This window comes from Crocuta crocuta, unplaced genomic scaffold (genome assembly GCF_008692635.1).
Source record: "Crocuta crocuta isolate KB4526 unplaced genomic scaffold, BGI_CrCroc_1.0 scaffold59, whole genome shotgun sequence".
Taxonomy (NCBI): Eukaryota; Metazoa; Chordata; class Mammalia; order Carnivora; family Hyaenidae; genus Crocuta; species Crocuta crocuta.
In genome coordinates, this window is record NW_027551578.1 from 395764 (window position 1) to 402149 (window position 6386).

Genomic DNA, 6386 nt, shown 5'->3' on the forward strand with positions numbered 1-6386 from the left:
AAGCGAAAGTCGGACGCTTAACCGACTAAGCGACCCAGGCACCGCCCTCCTTCTCCTTCTTGGTGCAGATAACTGAATCTGACCAGTTCCTGCACAGCCGATGCCTGTCTTTCCCTTGGAGCCACAACTGTGCTCCTGTAGGTGCTGCTGTCTCTCCCTTGTAGCGGAGACTTGTCCCAACCACCCCTTCCAATCTCGGTCCCTCCCCACTCGCTCCAGATTCTCCATGTTCTGCTCTGCTTTTATCCAAAGCACATCATCTTCTAACACAGTATTTACTTACTGATCATGTTTGTTCTCACCTGCCCCTCCCCACTGGAATGTAAGCTCCATAAAGGCTGAGTTTTGTCTAGCTTGTCCCTGCTGCATCTCTAGGCACTGAGAGAAATGCCTGGTACATCGTGGTCCTTCAAGAACCATATGTTGAGTGAACAAATGGGAAAGAACTTTATTCACCAGAGGCTATCAGAATCTGAACGTGTGGACAGAGGTCCGGGCAGTGGGTGGATGGGGCCAGGATGGATATGCACACAGGTGCATAAAGATGAAAGGGGCCCCCAAAGCTTCATACATCCTTTAGGTGAGTTGCACAAGGCAGAGCATGGCCCCTGTTGTGGGCACTCTGAGGGGTAAAGAGTCTGTGCTGTATATGGACAGTCTGGGGAAAGCAACCCACGTTTTCATAAGTCCTCACAGCTAAAACCAAGGCTGACCATGCCAAGCTCACAAGTTTCAAACTCCCAGTGCCATTTCTGCAACTCTGGGGAGAATTCGAGCCTGTTTGTCTAAAGGTGGGGAGCAGATAGGCCATAAAACTGAAATTAACACAAGGAAGGCTTTTGGATGAAAACTACCTCCTCCTAAGGTCTCGCTGTACAGATTATACAGAATTCAAGATATACATAAGGAGACATCTGAGCACAGCCTTTGGGGGAGGTGTCACTCAAGAAATTAGCTTTTTTTTTTTTAGTGTTTATTTATTTTTGAGAAAGAGAGAGAGAGAGAAAGAGAGAGAGAGAGAGCACAAGCAACTGAGGGATGGGCAGAGAGAGGGGAAGACACAGAATCCAAAGCAAGCTCCAGGCTCTGAGCTGTCAGCACAGAGTCGGACGTAGAGTCTTACCCATAAACAGTGAGATCATGACCTGAGCCAAAGTCAGATGCTTAACCCACCAAGTCACCCAGGTGCCCCAAGAAATTAGCTTTTAAAAGGAATTATGTTTTTGTTTTTTTTTACAAATAGTTTATTGTCAAATTGGTTTCCANAAAAGCAATTCTATACAAATATTTATTGAGCACCTCTGGGCCTCTCTGGGGCTGTGGGCTCTGAACCAGAGTAAGGTGGGGGCAAGGAACCCCCAAATGGTAGAGCTGCCTCTGATAGCCCCTCCCCAAGGGGAGCCTAGGAGATGCCTCAATCCATTTAACATGCAAATGTGAATAGTATTGCTCTCCAGGCAAAACTTCATTGCTTGTGTTTTCTTCTTTCCCGGGGAATGGAGCTTTCTAAGAGAAAATCCACATTTTCAATCCGCACTGTTGATTTTTTATGGCCTCCCCACCCCCACGGTGCCCTTCCTTCACTAGACTCGGTGGTAATAGCGAATGACTGCTCCCTCAATCCACATGATTTCATATGGTTCACCTCCAAGCTTCATTTCATTTTATAGTCAGGATTTTTTCAGCATTCCCTAGCAGCAGATGTGACTGAAGCAGAGATTTCTCAGGTTGGGTTATCAGGAAGGATCTTTGGCATCACAAAGGGCTATTTATTCTCTTCAACACTGCACATTCAGAGTTCACTCTAAGCCCTTATATTTTATTCATCAAGTCAGTCCTTAAAAGTCCTCATGACAGCTCAGACAGTATGTCAGAGAAGGTATGACTGTGTTTTCCACCTGGGGACTGGAGTTGCACACACCGTCACCAGGTGAGGGCTCACATCCTCTCTATGCGTATTCTCTCTACATGCTGAGGGATGGAAGGAAATAAGAATGATGAGCACCCATCTTTGGTCCTTCTGGGCACTCACAAGGTAGTTTCTGGTGTGCTAAGTCATAGATGCGGAGTTGCACGTCGGTCATGGTGGCGGAGGTGTGGCCTTATCCCTGGCTCAGTGGTCCTGACTCCTTTGTTCCTGACTAGGCAGCATCCACATCTGCTCTGTGGTCCTCAAGGAGGTTCTTCAAACTCCCTATGACAATGCAAGACAACCCCTCTCAACTTTAACCTAGACAGATGGCACTGTTAGGACTGAGGGAGGAATTCTGCCCATTCCAGAGCCTGATATTAAATTGTTCCTAAAAGCCACAGCCAATGTTTCATTAAAAAGATCCTTGAAAAATGGGCAATGTCTGTAGCCAGTTTGAGATTTTCGGTTTTAGCCTGGACAGTATTTGAAAGACTTATGGTTTTATCTATAATACCTCATTTATTATATTTAGATTTTTTAAAAACAGCACAAGCTTCACATGTAAAGCTAAAAGAAAGAACCCAGGTGGAAGGATTTGAAGCCAGCTGTGGGAATAATTCACTTCTGACCTCCCTCTGCTTTTAAAGTATTTCAATCACTTGAAACAAAACAAAGCTAAGCAACACAGCTGGCTCATTATCCTGGTTCTGGAATTGCCTGACTCCTGACTCCCGGTCCTGAATTCCTGTCCTTTGCTCTGACGGTGGCACCTGCAGATTGCCCCAGCAGGGTGGGCTTGGCTGCAAAAGCCCAGGAAGGTTGCTGAGCACTGGGGGTGCTAGAAGCAGGAAGCAGAGTGGCTCCCACCAGCCCGCACCGGAACTCAGACCCGAGATCTGGCCCATCACATGTCCTCTGGCCCTCCTGCCACTCTTCTTGACCCTCCTGGCCTTGCCTCTGCAGCAGTGTCCCCCTTCAGCCCTGCAAGCAGAGGTGCTAGATTCCCTTTCCAACATCAGCCCTTGACTCTCCACCTCCACCTTAACCCCTGTGACAGGGTATCCAGGGGAACAGGTACAGCCATGAAAGGCTTTGCCTGCTGGGGACTGACCGTGACTGGTGCTGGTCACGGGTGTGGGCAAGTGCATGGATGCTGTGCACAGTGGCATTAAAGGGCTAAGTTTGCCTGGTGACAGAGCAAGAAGGCCTCCCTCTCTTGGAGGAAATCTAGTTTACCCACAATGGAAACTTCAGGAACAGAGAGGGTGGGGCTTAGGAGTGGATACAAAGGATAATAAATCATTTACCTCACAAAAATGTCCAAGTGAGGTTCATGTATGTGGCCAATCTGCCTCTTGTTTGGCACAATTCAATTTGTCAAAACTTTATTTACTCACAATCTTACTAAAATGTATCTATTAATGTGAGGCATAACTGTACATGTATGCAAATAATACCTAAATGAAAGCAATTAATTGTTGGACTTTGTGATCCTCAAGAGGAATCCATGGGCCTCATTTTGTAGAGAATGTGGCCAGAACTGCCAATAGTGTGGGGCTTTTTCCAGAACCCTGCTTCCTGGGGTATTACAGGCAGCTCCACCTTGTCACCCTGCTACCTCCCCAGGCAGGTGACTACGTGTGAGGTCTGAGTCACTGAACCTCTTCATGATATAGATGTTATATATAAATGTATAAATATAAATATATAGAAGTTTAAATAAATATATATACATAAAGCATGTTTCTTTCATTTGAAAGTATCATAATACTTTTTGGATGTCACTGATTCTTTTTCTATAATGACAGCTTTAACTTTTATAATTTTTTAAATGCTTATTTATTTTTCAGAGAGAGAGAGAGACAGAACACAAGTGGGGAAGGGGCAGAGAGAGAGGGAGATACAGAATCAGAAGCAGGTTCTGAGCTGTCAGCACAGAGCCCGACGCGGGGCTCAAACCCACAAACCATGAGATCATGACCTGAGCCAAAGTCGGACTCTCAACTGACTGAGCCACCCAGGTGCCCCAGATCACATCTTTTTAAAAATAAGATCACATTCAGGGCACTCCGGTGGCTCAGTTGGTTAAGCATCCAATTCTTGATTTCGGTTCAGGTCATGACCTCATGGTTGTGAGATTCACCCCTGTGCCAGGCTCTGTACTGGGCATGGAGCCTGCTTAAGAGTCTCTCTGTCTCCATCTCCCTCTACCCTTCCCCCATGCATTTGTGCATGCTCCCTCACTTCCTCTCTCAAAAAAAAAAAAATTAATAAGATCACATTCACCGGTCTCAGGGATTTAGTCATGGGGTGGGAGGAGGCACTATTCAGACCACTACAGTGATTTTGGGCAAATCATTTAACCTAAATCTCAATTTCCTCATCTGTAAAATGGGAGCTCAGTAACCACCTTCTCAAAGAGCTGTGAAGACTGAATGGGTTTCTCCACATGAAGCGCCTGGACATGGTTCATATATGGTAAGCATTTAGTGATGGTTAACTATATTCATAACTGTTATTATTGTTCACGAATAACTTTTAGTCCTCATGGTAGTGCTGTGAGTAGGAAGAGTTCAAGTTCTTGAGAGAAAACTACTGGCACCAGTGGTTAATGGATATCCATAGGTGCGATCTGGCCTGAGCTTAGGTCCCCAAATGTCCATGCTTGCTTGGACACTAAGAAAAAGCCATTGTGCTAAAGATTTCTCAAAGTTTTCCCACTCCATCCTGTAAACCTGGCTTGGGAGGGAGAAAGGGTGGGTTGGGGGTGGGTAGGTGGGGTAGCTGTGCTGTTCCCAAGCCTATCTATTTGTTCTACTCTATTTTCTGCAAACTTTTAACAACCCACCCCAGGGAGCAATAGCTAGTGCATTGCACAGCTCATGAGTTTTGATCAGAGAAAGTGTAGCCTCCAACTGAGAAGAAGCCAAACTTAGGAAATGAGTCTCAGAGAGGGAAAGCAGGGGGCAAGTATACTAGATCCTGCCAGAAAGGGAAAGCAGGAAGAAGAACCAAAAGTCAAGAAGGGGTCCTAGCCCAATGCTCTATCCCCTCTGGTCAAGTGATCTGCGGGGCAACTCCCTGTTCCATTCATTTCTTTATGAAAATGATCCTTCACACTGGTTCCTTTCAGAGGCCGTTACAACAGACCCTGTTTTTAATCTCACAAGAGACAAGAATCAGTGAGTTTGAGCCTCCGAGCCTTCCTGCCTGCTTTAGCATCATTTCTGTGAGCTTGTCTTCTTGGCAAAGCGCAGGCTGCTATTCACATTGGCCTGGCTCTGAATTCCACCCCCGCCCCTATCCCCATATATATCTGAGAGGAAATGTAATCCATGTGTCTGGGACAGATTTCCTCCTGACTCATCACAATGTGGCTTTGTCACGGTGGACCAAGTTGGCTTCTCTTCACATCCCCTCTGACTCGGGAAGTCCTGGGCCAGCCCCAGGGCTCAGAGGAGTTGGGGGGAGCCTCTGGATTCTGACCTTGCAAAAGCCCCAGCCCTGGGTCCACCCATTTCTTGGCTCTACTCTCTGGTTTTAACTCATCTCCCTCCCTCTGGACCCTCAGCACTGCAACACCTTCTCCATATCATTTCCCTGTTTCAAAATCTTCCATGACTCTCTCATGGCCAGAGTTTTAAATTCTAAACACCCTTTGCATATATGTCAATGCTACCCATGTATTGCAAACTGACCAGAAAATATAGGAGTCTCTTTCTGCCACTTTGTTATTAATTAATTTTTTAATGTTTATTTTTGAGAAAGCACACAAGTGTGGGAGGGGCAGAGAGAGAGAGAGAGACAGAGTATCTAAAGTGGGCTCTGTACTGACAGCAGACAGCCCAAAGCAGGGCTCGAACCCACAAACCACGAGATCATGACCTGAGTTAAAGTTGGACATTTAGCCAACAGAGCCACCCACCCAGGTGCCCCTCTTATTATTTTTATTTTTTAAAATATCTGCCACTTTGAATGTTACAACGAACACAACACTCAGATGAGACTGTTATCAGCAGTCATAAAAATAGTCATTCCACCTGGTCCTGTTAACCTTGGTGAGATACTGCTCTCTCTGTTACTGTAGGCTCCAGCCAGCATCCTACTGGCAAGGGCCACTCTGGGACAGATACTGTAAGAGTTCTACCATCCAGCCTTCTACTGGGTCAGGTTAGATGTCCTCCCCTCCCCAGGAAGGGTAGATAAGGTCCTAGGACCCATCAGAGTTCTCTATGAAAAGCTCTAGTGGAGGAAAGGGAAACTGAGCACCATGTGTCCTCACGTCCCATCATGCGGGTGCTCATGCAAACTTTCTAGCTAAGCACATGTCCTGAGTGCTATTATTTCACCAATGAAAAGTAATTTCTAATATCTTATATACTAAATAATGGGCTCTCTGTACAGATTTATACAATGACATTCGAAGCACTTGCTAAAGCCCCTGTCAAGTTCTTGACTGCTTACTAACCACTCC